The sequence below is a fragment of the Pogoniulus pusillus genome, chromosome 5 (assembly GCF_015220805.1).
Source record: "Pogoniulus pusillus isolate bPogPus1 chromosome 5, bPogPus1.pri, whole genome shotgun sequence".
Taxonomy (NCBI): Eukaryota; Metazoa; Chordata; class Aves; order Piciformes; family Lybiidae; genus Pogoniulus; species Pogoniulus pusillus.
Window position 1 is genome coordinate 5,235,513 of NC_087268.1, and position 15,667 is coordinate 5,251,179.

Here is a 15,667-nt window from a genome sequence, read left to right on the forward strand (position 1 = left end):
GTTACCTAAGTGCTAAAGCTCGGTGGAGCAAAAGCCTGGGCAGCTGACCAGAGCAGGCCAACACAAATATTTCATACCATAAACCTCATGCTCACTAAAAACTGGAGGTTTGCTGTGGTTGTTCCCTCCTTAGTGCTCACCACCCTTGGTAGGTCTCATCTGTCACCCTGCTCCCAAGACTTACTCTCCCATTGGCTATGAACTCTTGCTGGAGCAGTGGTGCTCACAGTGCTTGGACATCTGGTATCTACTGCTAGGAGTGCACAGCTTGCAACTACTGCATGGGCTGAATATAACTTTGTGTACTTTATATTAGCATTAATGTGACAGGGTTGCTGTTATTATATTATCAGTATTATTATTACTACTATTATATTTTATTAAATGTTTCCATTTCAATCCATGGATCTTCTAGATTCCCACTCTTGAGAATGGAGGGGGGTGTCACTGAGTGGTAGAAATGACTAAATGGAGACATGTGGTTAGCTGTTAGGTCCTGTTTCTCTGCATATGGAGGAGGTTAGGCAGTGGCCTCTTGCTGGGAAGGTCAGGTAGAGCAGCAGCACTCACAGTAAGTTACAGCATCCCCACCAGGGTGCTGAAACCAAAGTACCCTCCACTTGCCTGTTAGGAGATGAAAGAGCTTCAGTAGCACCCTGGGAGAAAACTGTAACAAATCACAGCCTCTTTAAACTAAATAGGCTGTGTATGCTTTTTTTCCTTGCCAACACTTAGATTTCACTTCAGTGTATCATTAAAATGTGAGAGGTGACCATAAACAAGCATGACACAGTCTCAAGTTGTGCCAGGGTAGGTATAGGCTGCATGTTAGGAGGAAGTTCTTCACAGAGAGAGTGATTGGCATTGGAATGGGCTGCCCAGGGAGGTGGTGGAGTCACCGTCCCTGGGGGTCTTCAAGAAAAGCCTGGCTGAGGCACTTAGTGCCATGGTCTAGTTGACTGGCTAGGGCTGGGTGCCAGGTTGGACTGGATGATCTTGGAGGTCTCTTCCAACCTGGTTGATTCTATGATTCTATGATTTTTACTTACCTTGAACTGTGTTTGGCATTGGAACATGTTATGTTACTTTGGAGTAAGGACTACATTTGTTTACTCACTGAAATACAGTCAGTCTAATAGCATTTGTGCTGTTTTCTCAGCCTTTAAATAACCACATCTTTTTCCATCTGTTAGATATTCTGGAATTCAAACAGTAAAATCTCTTTCTGTGTTCACTTTCGAGTTGACATGCTGCATATAGACCATATGCTCCTTACAGCTTATGCTCTGTCTATACGATGCTCTATCAATGTAAGTCAGTTCACTTGTATGCCCTTTTTAAAAGGTATGTTAAAATGTCTCAGGAACTTTTTTCTAGTCCTTGGTATTCTTAGATATGTATGAGATTCAAATCTATGCCACTTTCAGTAGCCAAGGCTATTCTGCTTAACAGCTTAGTATACACAATCCAAAGAAGTTTGGACATTGCATGAGTAGTCTGATACAAACAATTGCCTTCAATAAATAAATTATAGAGAAATATAAAAATAACAGTGTCCTGTAAAATGATTTAGTTTATATAGGAATTGAAGTGCAACTTGACATCCTTTGGGGGCCAAATACTACATTAGTATGGGATGGGAAATGAACCACTTACTCAAACTAGCATCTCTATAATCCCAACATCCTGCCTTTCCAATGTCAGCACTGGAAAAAGCAATCTTCTGCTTGCTGGAAATTATCCACTTCATAGATTATTCAGGCTTTCTTGGCTCTTCTCCTATGTTATTCACAATCTGGAGAGACCTCAACACTCACTGCAAGCCTCACTGTCCACCAAGAAGATTCCAGCCAATACCAGCTCTCCTAGAGGTGCAGGATTTGTCACAAACTCCCAGGGCAGCCCTTGTTTGATGCCTGATGAAGAAGAATTCTACAGCCCACCCAGAGCCCCTGGGCACTGAGATGCTGGGCATCACATGAGCAGACATGGACAAGGGGTTAAGACCTTTCCTCCTCTGGCAATCTGAGGGTCTCTGGTTTGCCAGACACCTTTAGTCATTCTTAAGTGACACATGCAAGGAAAATAAGGTAACACATCTTACACGTTTTACAGTTGTCTGTAAGGTATTAAATCCATTCCTATTTTCTAGAAGGCTGTTGAAAAGATCATCATGAAAGAAGATTTTTACATATTCCCAGACTTTGGTCTGCTGGTTTTGATAAGTTTCATCCCAGTCTCGGGCTCCCAGTATGCAGCTACTGACTATATACTGACTGCATTTCTCCTTTACTCCCTTGATAAGGCATCAGTTACATATAGCTTTGTTAAAAGGGTAAGCTCCTTGGCTTAATTAGGACACTAACTTGTCCTTTAACTGCACCTACTCAGGCCCAGAGGAATACAGATCAATATGCTCTGATGCTGCTCAGACACAGGGTATCTATGAGTACCTGAACTTAGGGACAGGAGAAAGAAACCTATACAGAGCCTTAGTACACTATGGAGAGATCAAAAAAAGGATAGGTACTTGCCAGACAGAACAAATAGGTCCTTCCTCTTTTCAGTTTACTACAGAAAACTGTTTCTAAGAACTTCAGACAACAAAGGCAGACCCAGATACTTCACCAGTATCTCCAGTGGTTATATCTGCCTTTACTTTCTCAAAAATTCTGCCCTATGAGGTGTGTAATGAATTGATGATGGTGTCAGTACACATCCAGCACAATGTAAGTTTGCATACCCATGCCTGCACTACAGAGAAATGTGAGGGACTGAATCCCACAGGCAGAGTGAGAACAAGATGTAACAGGCAACATCAAACTTCTTTGTGGCAAAGCTCACAAGATCCAGCACCAAAACCTAACTGAGAAAACCAAACCAACATAACCAAACAAACAAGCAAATGAGCAAAATGAGCAAAAGACCTATCAAGCTGTCATCTGTGCCTGTTAGCATGGCCCTTAGCTCTAACCTCTGAGCATCTCTTTGGATGCCTGCAGCTGAAAGCAGCAGAACACAAAGAGCTTCCCACATCAATGTCATTGTCATGTTGCTTACAGCCTGGGCATCACTTTCATTTCTGTCTCCTGCCCTGAAGAGCTTCATAGGCTCCCTGGAGAAACTGTAGAGTATTCAGGGATAATGCTAAGCTCTTGATTTCGGCTGTGATAAAGCAGCCATACTCAGTGTTGTCACACTGGTGGTCCCAGGGCTTCTATTATTTTCCTCAGGTTTTGTTTTGGCCTCTCTTGAACACCAGGTCCCTAAAAGGGGTGGCTGAAGGAGTTGGTGTTGTTCAGTCTGGAGAAAACAAACCTGAGAGGAGACCTTATCACTTCCTACAACTACCTGAAAGTTGAAGTGAGGAGGGTGACAGCCTCTTCTCCCCGGTGGCAAGCAGGAAATCCATGCAAGCTACACCAGAGGAGGTTTAGGCTGGGTATTAGGAAATACTTTTTCACTGAAAGGGTTATCAAACATTGGAATGGTCTGTCCAGGGCAGTGGTGGGGTCACCATCTTTGCAAGCATTTAAATAGCACGTGGACCTGGTGCTTAGGGACATGGTTTAGTTTTGACCGTGCAGTGCTGGGTCAGAAGTTGGTCTGGATGACTTTGAAGGTCTCTCCCAGTCAAATATATTCTGTGATTCTGTGATTTTCCTACACAGCTACAGTGATGCATGCTGCCATTGGAAGGTGCTGCTGAAACACTCTGCTTGACAGTCAGAAGGAAATCACCTGGGGGCTGGTGTGAAGAGCTCTGTGCTCAGAACTTATGGAAAAGAACAAGTGGAAAATATTTTGCTTCATTAAGCATTTCATTGCTATCATCCATCAGCAGCACAACTCCAGGCAGTCATTTCATAAGTACCTTTGCCATATCTTATTATCTGCCTTATTTTTCAAACAGATTGCAAAGTATTTCTGCTGAGTTTGGCATTTAGGTATCTGCACCATTTCAAAGTCAATTACAAAAGCCATGTCTGTAAATAAAACCATGATTTAAAGTGTTATTGTCTCAAAACTCCATGAGTCTGAATGTCACTTTATAGTGGCCAGTCCACTTGCTGGCAACTACAAAGGGCTCTAGGTCAATAAAAGTTTAATGCATGTAGCTCACTCCTCTCTCTCAAGATCTAATCATTATTAAAAAGATAGGCAATAACAATAAGCTTTACAGGAAAATCATTCAGTGCTTTCTCTTTTTTCTTATTAGACAAAAAATCCATTTATCCACTTGTCCTGTAGCCAAGTTTTTATTTCCCATGGTCCAAGGAGGATCCCCTACTGCCATTAGTCTAACTAGTCCATGAAATGGATCCATATCAAAGACCTCCTGTAAATGAAGATTACCTGGGGCATATACATTTCCCATTTTCCACCTTGTCCTCAATTTTTCTGAACTGTGCAACCAGATATAATGACAAGAACAGTAAGAAGCTTTCTCTTTCTAAAAGGTGAATTTGTCTTAACCTCAAAGATTTAGGCACAGTTTAAACCAGGCACTTAAGCAGATGCTAATATTTCAGGATGTGTTAGTATTTTTCTGGGGAATAGGAAGTTAGGTTAGTTTGTGCTTTAGTTCCAACAAAACAGGGAATTTCAAACAAGGGCTAATTATGTGTTTTGCTGAATTGTCAGCCTCCAGCAAAGAAACCAAAGACCACTGTTGAGCTCACCATCTAAAGAAGCTTTCCTCTTTTCAGGATGGATTGCTTCTGTGTAGTTGCATTTGTGAATAGTAAAATAGGCTGGATCTTAGGAAGAACTTCTTCAGTATGAGGGTGTTGAGACTCTGGAATGGGTTGTCCAGGGAGGTTGTGGATGCCTCCTCCCTGGGGGTGTTCAAGACCAGGCTGGATAAGGCCTTGAGCAGCTGAATTTGAGAGGCATTCCTGCCCATGGCAGGGAGGTTGGACACCACAATACAAGAGAGATGTGGAGGTGCTGGAGTGGGTCCAGAGAAGGGCAAAAAAGCTGGTAAAGGGCCAGAGAATAAATCTTATGAGAAAAGACTGAGAGCTGAGGCTGTTGAGTTTGAGGAGGGAAGACCTCATTGTTGTCTACAACTACCTGAAGGGACATCATGGAGAGGCTGCTGCTGGTTTCTTCTTACAGGTAACTGGAGACAGAACTAAGGGGAATGGCCTCAAGCTGAGACTGGGTAGATTTAGATTAAAAAAAAACAAACATTTTTTTCAGAGAGAGTGGTCAGGCACTGGAACAAGCTGCCCAGTGAGGTGGTGGAGTCACCAACCCTACATGTGTTTAAGGGTCATTTGGATGTGGTGCTTAGGGCTATGGTTCAAGGTGAATCGTAGAGTAGGGTTTTAAGTTGGACTTGGTGATCCTGAGGATCTTTTCCAACCTGGATGTTTCTGTGATCTCTCAGATCCCTTCCAACCTAAGCCATTCTATGATTCTATTAAACATACTGTACTGTGCATTCTTTAACTAAACCATTCTTCCTTGGGTAAGGCTGGTTAGTCCAGAACACAGTAATACCAGAAGGCAGAAGAGACAAGAAAACACATTCACTTAGCACAAAATAATTATGTTGAGGAAGGAATTACTCAAGGCTTGCAAGCATATTAAAATACATGTTTAATTCTCTATATACCAGAGAAACTGCTGTGGTCATCAGCTACTAGACTAGCCTAGACAGTTTTCCTTCTTGACACTTTTTACTCATTGTAAATAATCAAACACTGAGTGGAGCAGGGCTAGGTCCTACCTCCTTGGGGAAAGAACCAGCTACCAGCCTGTACAGTCATTCCTCATCACCACAGTAGTATTTATACACAGTGAAACATTACTAAGAGAAGCCTGAAGGAAGCTAATAGTGGAGAACTTTATAAATTGAATGTTGGGTGGTATTCTAAGAAATGGGAGAAAGTCTCTGGCAATGAAAGATTGGTGAAAACAAAAGCTTTATTTTTCCACTTCCACTTTCAAACTGGTTTTCATAGCCTTCCTCATAACTTAATTAGGGTGGGCTGAGTGGGCAGGAGGGATGGGGAACATGTGCTCTGTGTTTCTGAACTGGTTTCCAAGTTACTCAGAACCTGGAAGCAAAGGAAGGACCGAGAGTGGGCTTTCACACCGCAAAGGCATAGTTCACAGAGATTAATCCAACTCCACAAATTCTTTCCCACGTCATCTACTCCTCACTACTCTTAGTCTTCTACTCATAAGCCCACCTCTGACCTCTACCTCTGTCCATAATAATTAGTCTCAGCTTGGGAAGAGAGAAGGAAAACGAGGGAAAACTCCTAACTGCTCCCAGAACTCCACCTCTTCCTAGACTTATTTTTCCAAAACCCATTAGTCAGATCCTCACTCTGAGGACAGTAAAGTCCATTCATGGTTATTTCCCATGAAGCCAGGACTGCCACTCCAAACTAAAGGACTCTTTTGCAAATATGCATTGTGTGGGGAAGTACATGGAAAACTTCACCATTTCAGAGATAACTTTCTTTCTGAGTACTCAGAAAAATAACATTCTGTTCCAAAGGAACTACATGCCAAGTTTTGAGACTAAGTTATTTTGGGTTTATCCAAGCAAGCAAGAAAATGTACATCCCCCCAAAAGTTAAACACAGAAACTTATCTCCTGGGTCTAAATTGCTCAGGAGAGGTCTAAAAAAGTTTCTGTGAATGATAAGTCAATTAAAAGCATGAGTCCAAGCATGAAAAATGTCAAACTACTGGACAGATTGTAAAGATTTATGTATTGGGTTTGTTTGATGTTGAAGAGCTACAAGGGTGTCTCCTGTGAGAAGCTGCTAAAAGCTCCAAGATGGACCCACTGCTGGCCAAGACCAAGCCGATCAGCAGTGGTGTTAGCATCTCTGTGATAACAGAATCATAAAATGGTAGGTGTTGGAAGGAACCTCTGTAGATCATCAAGTTCAACCCCCTTACCAGAGCATATTTAAGAAGGGAAAAAAAAACCTCTGCACATCAGCAGCTACAGCCAAAGAGAGGAGTGAAACTATATGAAGCAACTCTGAGATCATGAAGGTCAGTGAAGAAGGAGGTGGCAAAGCTGCCCCAGGCACTGGAGCACAGTGAGGCAGGTTGTACCCCTTTAAACTGTGGAGGTCCTTGGCAGAGTAGATATCCACCCATAGCTTGTTGAGGGTGCTGCTCCAGAAGAGATGGCTGCACCCAAAGCAGGCTGTGATGTCATGGGAAGCCATACTAGAGCAGTCTGTTCCTGAAGGACTGCACCCTATGGAAAGGGCTCACACTGGAGCAGCTGACAAAGAACTACAGCCTACAGGAATGACTCACATTGACAAATTTGTGAAAGGTTGTTTCCTCTTGGATAGACCTTATGCTGGAGCAGGGGAAGAGTGTGAGGAGTCCCACCCCTGAGGAGGAAGGAGTGGCAGAGAAAAGGAGTAAATCTACCACAACCCCCATTCCCTGTCCCTTTGCACCACTATGGAGGAAAAAGGTAAGTGAAATTGGGAGTGAAGTTGAGTCCAGGAAGAAGAGGGGGGTGAAGGGAACTTGTAAGAGGATTTGAGGTTTTTTTTTCTCATTATCCTTCTCTGATTTGATTGCTAGTAAATTATGTTGTTTTTTTCCCCCAAGACAAATCTGTTTTACCCATGATGGCAATTGGTGAGTGATTCCTCCCTGTACTAGTCTTGACCCATGAGCCTTTTGTTCTATTTTCACCTCCCCATCCCACCAGGTGGAGGAGCGAGTGGTGGCATGTTGCTGAACTGGATTTACACCATGGCATTTTGAATTTAAAACTTTAAAATCAGCCTTACTTCCACCATTTAAGTTAAGAAACAATTTCCTTAGTATGGATTTTGCCATGACAGTTCCCTTAGAAATAATTTAGGAATACTCTTGCCATGTCAGATGAAAAACTGTCAAGAATGCTCTATGGAAGTATATTTTTATTATAGTAGACACTGAAATTTGTACCTTCCAAGGGCTACCTTGCTAACTTTTTTATACTCACATTCAACAAACTGCATAGTTCAGATCCTGTTGTACTAGAGGCAGCTAAACCTTTCAAGAATGCTAAACCATATTTCAGTGGCACTCTCTGCCTTGACTTCAAAAACTTCGCTTTGTCTGACTGCTTTGTCTGACTCATTCAATGCACAGGTACAGAACAGACGCAAAGGGAGGAACAAAAGTGTTGAGGGAGTGACCTCACAAAATAAAGGGCCACATTGTATCTTGTACCCTTGTGACTTTTTTTCTTAAAGTCTCTCCCCTCCTTTACACTTTGAAAAAAGATGGCCATGAAAAACAGAGCTTAGCAAAAGAATGAGCATATTAAATGAACGACTTTACTGTATCAGCAATATCAACTGACTGTATCCAGCCTCTCTCAGCAAAATGTAATTTCATACTTCAGTAAAAGAAGGTGCAGTTTGCTTCCTTGTACTTCACATCAATTTTTTTGGCTCCTTGAACGACGTGCAGAAGGTCATACTAACAGCCACTATTTACTTTAATGGATTGCCAAAGCTACGTGAGGAAAAATTCTGACCTTGTTTATGTGCTCACCCTTCCCTCTCTGAGCTATGCAAAACTCGCCGTGTTAAAGACACTACTGGGAATAGCCACTCCAACTAAGTCAGTAGGAGGTGTGGGGAGTTGAAGGCTACAAGGAGACCAGAAGCTGGGGCTGAATTGGCCATTAATGAGTGACAAATGCTCTCTGTTTACCCCTATCCCTTCCCCAAGGGAAGAGAAAGCAAATGAGACTTAAGGTTTGAAAAAGAAAATTGAAACTACTTTAATACTATTACTAATAAAATAAAATATATGCAAACACACACAAAACCAAACCCAGCTCTCTTGACAGCAATTAGTCACCATCATCACTGGTGGTGATGGCAGAAGTCCCACACTGGCCTCAGCAACAGATGAACCAAATTCAAGGGCTGGATTCTGAAACTGGATTCAATAGACTCATGGATTGGCACCAAATGCAGCACGGAAGGAGTCCTCCTTCAATGCTGACCATTGAAAAAGAGAGCTTGAGCCTTGTGATTGCTCAGCTTTATACTGAATATGATGTATATGGAAATGGAATATTTAGTTGATCAGTTTATGGTCACCTGAACTGTCTGCTTCTCCCCACAGGTGTGGCCTTTTACTCTGCTCTGGCAACACAGTACATGATGTTTAGGAGTGACATTGGTCTGCATACCAGTCCTTGGTACTAACTATAAACATCTAACATTATAACTGCTAGAGGCAGCTACTGCCTGCGAAAAGATGCTGTAGAAAGTAGCTACAGGGTTAGTTCTGACTCATACCAAGATTCACAGACAGAGCAGAAATTGCTTACATGGAATTTCCTTTGCCAGGACTCTTTCCTGAGGACTACCAGAAAGGCTCAAGGAGGTGCTCTCAAGATTCTTATTTGGAAAGCTGAATGGGAATTAAAGAGGTTAGGTAGAAAAGGAGATGCAAATTTTGTCACAGATCTGTGCCAGGGAGAGGTACTTGTCCATTTCTATACAAAACAAAACGTCATTTCATCCCTCCCCACCCCACAAAAAAGGGAGGTGGATGGCAAAAAGATCTCAGAAAAAAGCAAATGGTTGTGGAAGACAAAACATGATACAGTGAGAGTAAGGAGTCAAAAAGATTAGAAAAGGAGATGGGGGATAGAAAAGAGCATGACTGATGCTTTTGCAGAGGAACACAAGAGCTGCGTGTGCATCCTGAGATCCCCTCCAAAAATCAAGGATTTCACCTGTCTCTGCAGCTGACTGAACTCGAGGACTTTTGTGCAGACCACATCAAGGGACTACCTCCCTGCAAGCACCAATACCCATTGAAGAAATGTTTAAAACACTCTCCTGCTCTGTGGGCACAGAATGAAAAAGGCTGACTTCTAAGGGTGAGCTCCTTACACTCTGGGCAAGCCACTCTGACAGCCAAGGGATGTGGGCTAGTGAACAGACCAGCTGTGCTCAACATAGCTAGAAAACAGCTGCTTCTGCCCTCAGCTTGGGGGTGTAGGGTGGCTTCTGCTCTATCTGGCACAGGCTGCTTCTGCTCATCCCCAAAATGCTCATCCACTTAGGTCTCCTGTGGTGACCCTGTTTTTTCCCTCCCAACTAGAATTGCACATGCCCTCTTACACCCTCTCTTGCTCAGCTCTTCTCTGGACACCAAGGCAGCCATACAGTTTGTATTTTCTTTTTCCTTTCCAAGCTCCTGACTTCAGGGCAGCAGTTTACTGCATTATTTATGAAGCCACGGTGCAAAGGGCAGGAATAAGGAAGGTTTAACATTCCAAGAGAGCAGTTTCTTTCCCAAGATAAGTATGCACAATCCTAATGCTCAGAGTGTGTTTTCTGCTACAGACAACTCATTTCCATGATTTGTGATAAGTATAAATACGTTATTTCTACTCCCCCTGCTATCTTTTGCACTCTATATTTCATCTTTTTTTGTTTCCTCAAATACTCCTGCAGCTTCATTGACACTCTTCAGCTACCACAGTCAAGCTTCTCTCAGAATTAGTGTGCTCAAGAGTCTCCTACAAGTCTTGGGCCACAGAAGGGCAAATCTGAAGATAAAACTGCAAATACAAGGATTGTACAGCCTGCTGTGTGGACACCTGCAGGCTTTATTCCTTTATGTCAGTGGTGATTCAAACTCCATCACCACTTCATGGGCCATTTAAACCAGAAGAGTATGAAAGTTTTAGATTTAGTTTACTGGCAGCCTGAAATACTATTATCACTTTACAGGACAGCAACTAAGGCAAAAATAATGAAGGCAGAGCTAATAGGAATGTCCACCTGGAGTCTTGGAGGTTTTGTTGTTGTTGGGTTTGGTTTGGTTTGGCTTTTTTTAAGGGTATTTGTTAGTATACATCTTTCCTATTTCAGCCCAAGGTTCTGCTTAATTTTGCTGCAGCTATAAAGTCTCAACTCATCTTCACATCAGCCTCCTTGCTGTGCTCACAGCTATTCCAGGACAGTTGATGGTAGTAGATAAGAAAAAAGCCAGCAGCAGGAATTCTTAAGCTACTTCCAGGAACCCCAGCCTGAGACCTTCTAAAATTAAAGACATCTCTACTGATCACGTGCAGTCCAGTAGGGCTTGCCCAAAGGACTTTAAAGCTATATCTACAGAAATAGGAAAAAACAGGGCTTGTAAATAAGCTTGAGCATTGAACTGCTGATTGCCCATTACACCTAACTGCAAGCATGTGTCTCGGAAGAGGTTTGGCTTGTGTCACTTTCCTGGACAAGGAGATGGCACATGTGCAGTCCATTCCAATGGGCACCATGTACCAGGCAAATGCCACATCAGCCTACCTACCTTCCCCTTCCTACACCCAGTACCATCTTTCACCACCCTTGGATTCCCTAGAGCATGACCTATATGTTGTCAACTTCATAGTATTAAAACAACACTCCAGCAAGCTCTCCCCCCACCAAGAAACTTAAAGGAGGCAGATAACAACAATAACAAAAGGCATATATGTACTAATGCATCTGTCCTAAGTCCCTGGAAGGGAGGAGATTGCTCTGTAAAGTGGATGTGACCAGGTCTTGACATCTGGCCACAGAGCAGTCCACTTGTTTTATCTGGTGTTACAAACACAGCCCAGGTATAAGAATCTGGTTTTACCTTCAAAGCTATGTCAGAAAGCACATTTGTGACACTGAGGCCACCATGCTGCTGAAATCCTCAAGGGCCTTTGAACCAGAAATCATTATTTTTACAATTGTATTTTTCCCTTGAGCAGAACAAATGTTAGCTTTGTTCATGGAAGTGACAATTGCTTTGCCTAAAACTTGCAACTTTGAAACAGACACCCAAACAAGAACACCAGGACAGATGTCCTTCACAGGTAAGAATAATCTCCCTGTTTGTAGCATATGGAGGCAAAACCCTTTTTTATCCCAGAGAGGCAGAGACGTCTGTAGCTTTACTGTAAATTAGGGTAGTGTTTTTGTTTTTAGACCCTTACAATTTATTTATGTTGAAGCAGGAAGCATGCTTCATCTAAGTGATGTCTGGATTTCCCTCCAGAGCCATTGCATGGGAAGAATCCTTACATCTTTTTTACTGTTTAGGCTGAAGGTTTACGAAGCCAGTGTAAACAGCAGAAATGAGCAAAAACACCAAGAATTAACTTTAGAAAATTTGAAAGAACAGGGTTTGCCTTAATAAAAAGAAGCAATTAGTTAATATAGTCTAGAGATACTGGAAAACTGTGTCCCTCTATTAAATTATTTGCCAGTTGAGGTTTTTTTGAGGATTACCTCAAAGAATCAAGGATAGCATGATGTTGGTGGTAGTGTTCAAGTCATTTTTTATGAACTTCAGGGAGAGGACAACTGGTCTGCTACTTCAGTAAATATACATTGTATTATCTGTGCATCACAGTCTGGCAACATTCTTATGCAGTAAAATATTCTCAAAGGGCAATAATGTCTATTTCTATGCTTTGATTCTAATTGTCTCCTCTACCCACTGTACATGTCCTCTGCTTCCTCTGAGTGTCTTTTAATATTAATGAGAGAATTTCCATGATGCTAATACAAAAACTAGTGGTTATAACTACTTGTGAAAAACTGAGTGGGCAAAAAGAAAGAATGGCATTTTGCCAAAAATAATGTGTCCTCTTACCCTGATCAACTCCAAACCAAATAATTTTGTTTCCTAACAAAGAAAACATAGGACACAACACATGCAGATGATGGCTGTCCAAAAAAAGGTCTAGGAAAAATGTTACACAGTCTTAAGGGAATACAACCTGAGCATGGTGATGAGAGCCTCATGAAGGCAATATATCCTCAGAATGCTTAAAAAAAATGTGTTTGAATTTACAGCATGAAAGAATGAAAGAGTAATTTTAAAGACAAAAATATGGCAGAGGAAAAAAAATATTGATTTCACCAGAATTTATAGGAAGGATACTAACACTGTGGATGCTGGAGTTCCTACAAACACCGCTTGCCTCTAGTGCTTCAACTGATGTGCTTTGCCGTTCAATGTGTGAGGGCAAAGTACTGAACCAGCTAAGATGGCCCAGGTATCACAGTATCACAGGATCACCAAGGTTGGAAGAGACCTCACAGATCATCAAGTCCAACCCTTTACCACAGAGCTCAAGGCCAGACCATGGCACCAAGTGCCACGTCCAACCTTGCCTTGAACAGCTCCAGGGACGGCGACTCCACCACCTCCCCGGGCAGCCCATTCCAGTGTCCAATGACTCTCTCAGTGAAGAACTTTCTCCTCACCTCCAGCCTAAATCTCCCCTGGCGCAGCCTGAGGCTGTGTCCTCTTGTTCTGGTGCTGGCCACCTGAGAGAAGAGAGCAACCTCCTCCTGGCCACAACCACCCCTCAGGTAGTTGTAGACAGCAATGAGGTCTCCCCTGAGCCTCCTCTTCTCCAGGCTAACCAATCCCAGCTCCCTCAGCCTCTCCTCATAGGGCTGTGCTCAAGGCCTCTCCCCAGCCTCGTCGCCCTTCTCTGGACACGCTCAAGCATCTCAATGTCCCTCCTAAACTGGGGGGCCCAGAACTGAACACAGTACTCAAGGTGTGGTCTAACCAGTGCAGAGTACAGGGGCAGAATGACCTCCCTGCTCCTGCTGACCACACCATTCCTGATGCAGGCCAGGATGCCATTGGCTCTCTTGGCCACCTGGGCACACTGCTGGCTCATGTTCAGGCGGGTATCGATCGGCACCCCCAGATCCCTCTCTGTCTGGCTGCTCTCCAGCCACTCCGACCCCAGCCTGCATCTCTGCATGGGGGTTGTAACTCGGCCGCTCCCGTGCGGGACAAAGTGCTGTCTGTCTCTCTAGCGACAGAGCGACCCTTCCCCTGCCGGCAGTTGCCGCCGAACTACAGCTCCCAGCATGCCTTGCGCACAATTCCCCCGCGCCTCCATCTTGTGCGGCGCCGGCTTCCTTCCCGCTCAGCAAAGCCAGGTGGTTGCGTTGAGTTGGAGCTGAGTGACCGCAGGGCTCCTGCAAGGAGGATTTTGCGCAAGGCAAGCTGCTGAAATGCTTCCTCCAGAAACCCTTAACCCTCCTGACTGGTGAGACACATTGGCAAGGGGCGATTGACAGCAAGCCCAGGTCTTCTCTCCCAGGCCACTGCCTCCCAGAGAAGCTGTTAAACCACTCTTTTTTCTTGGAAGCCAAATAGCGTCCTGGGAATCTCTTCAAAATATGCGCTGGGGTAGCTCCTCTGCTTGTTCAAAATGCTGAACAAACGCCTGCAGGCAAGCCGCCTGCCTTCATCCCTCTCCCCATTCCTCAGCATTCAGGAGGTTGAACCCAAACACGCTGATCCTGACAGAGTCCTGCTGCCTTTCATTCCTTCTTGTAAGCACACAAGTGAGGAACTGTGTTTCAAGCTGTTACAGTTTAAGACTAGTGTCTTAGCTGTAAATTTTAAGTAGTTTTAAAGAGTTTGAAAGTACATCCCATCAGGGGCTGAACAGAAGACATAGATTTCTCATTTCACTGGTTTATGATTTTTCTATATAGTTGGTAGATCAGAGTATTCACTCTCTTGCTTGCTTGCTTTTCTCACTGTTCCTCCCTCTGGCCTTGCCTGTGCTGAACATTACTTGGGTTACACTGCAGTGACAAAGTAAAGCAAGGTGGCCTTGTAGGCTGCAGTGTCCAGCGAGGGCAATGTGTGCCTCAACTTTGTCCAGGGTGGGGATATCTGGGCTATTGTCTGATTGTATAGATATATTTCTCTACGTTCATTACCTTTTATATTTGTAAATAATAACAATAACAATAGCAATAATAATAATAATAATAATTATTATTATTATTATTATTATTTCCTTTTACTTCTAAATTCTGAGTAGTGTGATAATTTACCTTTGCGGGTATATCTGAGACTCTAAGTGGTGTAAACCCCACACACAAGCTTTGATAAATCTGATATAGACCTGCCACTGTGCCTTTGATTTATGTGGCATATATGGCAGGTGCCACTCATCACAGGAGTCACCCAGGCATTAAGTATATATAGTGCATAGCCACCATCTTCCAAGTGTTTGGTTGGTTGGGGTTTTTTAACTTATTGTTTATTTATTTTGCATAGCCATTTGGCAGCCTTTGCTATGGAGAATTCAGTACCTTTGCAAAATCCATGTTCTGCATTTCATCTCCCAGTAGATGGGATGCATTGCCTGGGTAGCACTCTCAGGGACAATTATTTCATAAACTTTATAATCTTTCTGCTCTTGGGGCTCTGTCTGGATCTTAGTTAAGTACAGCCCATGTCCATTTTTTTTTAATTTCTGCTAGAGCAGGCCCCTTTCTGAGAGATCTGGCAAGGTGAGAGATCTGCTGGCAAGGATCATCTACAGCAAGGTGGTTCAGGGAGATAAGAGCAGATGTATCTGTGTGTAGGAGCATGGAGAAGGGAGACAGGGCAACAACTGAACCGCAGATACTACAGCAGAGAGCTATATATGTGTGTTAGGAAATCTAAGTGAGTACAAATTTGAGTTTGAGTCAGAAGATTTGAGTAGCTTGGGCAGAAGCTACTGAAAGTGGTCTGGGGTTAACAAGGAAAATGAGAAGCAGAGTCTGCAAGTGGAGATTCACGAGGAGGAAAAGGGGAATCTAGGAGACACTGCAGAAATGCATAAGGCTGTTTGTACAGAAAT

At 43.2% G+C, this 15,667-nt stretch overlaps 1 long non-coding RNA gene across 2 annotated transcripts in view; it reads right to left on the bottom strand.

Moving 5' to 3' along the window:
* Positions 1 to 15,667, bottom strand: part of LOC135175232 (uncharacterized) — a 28,083-nt gene that overhangs the window by 10,393 nt on the left and 2,023 nt on the right. The window lies entirely within an intron of this gene.